We start from the raw sequence: 287 nt of genomic DNA, 5'->3' as shown, positions 1-287 counted from the left end.
GGGCGGCACAGCGGCCAGCCACGCTCCCCCGGCACCCGTGCCGGAAGAATCCTGCTCCCCTCCCGTGCTGGCACCGTGGGCACCACCATGCCCTCAGCCGGGGCCCCACTCACCCCGTGCTGGTCAGTGCTTCCTGGGACCCTTTGGACTGGTTGGGCCGAGCGCTGAGCCGGCAGCCCCAGAGCCCTGCGGGGAGCACGGTCGCACACCGGGGTCAGGCTCGACAGAGTCATCGCTGTCACGCAGGGATGGTGCCTTTTATTAGCCGAGGCCGAAGGAAGGAAGAG

Source organism: Fulmarus glacialis, unplaced genomic scaffold (genome assembly GCF_000690835.1).
Source record: "Fulmarus glacialis isolate BGI_N327 unplaced genomic scaffold, ASM69083v1 scaffold18951, whole genome shotgun sequence".
Classification (NCBI taxonomy): Eukaryota; Metazoa; Chordata; class Aves; order Procellariiformes; family Procellariidae; genus Fulmarus; species Fulmarus glacialis.
Note: the sequence above shows the minus strand (reverse complement) of the source record.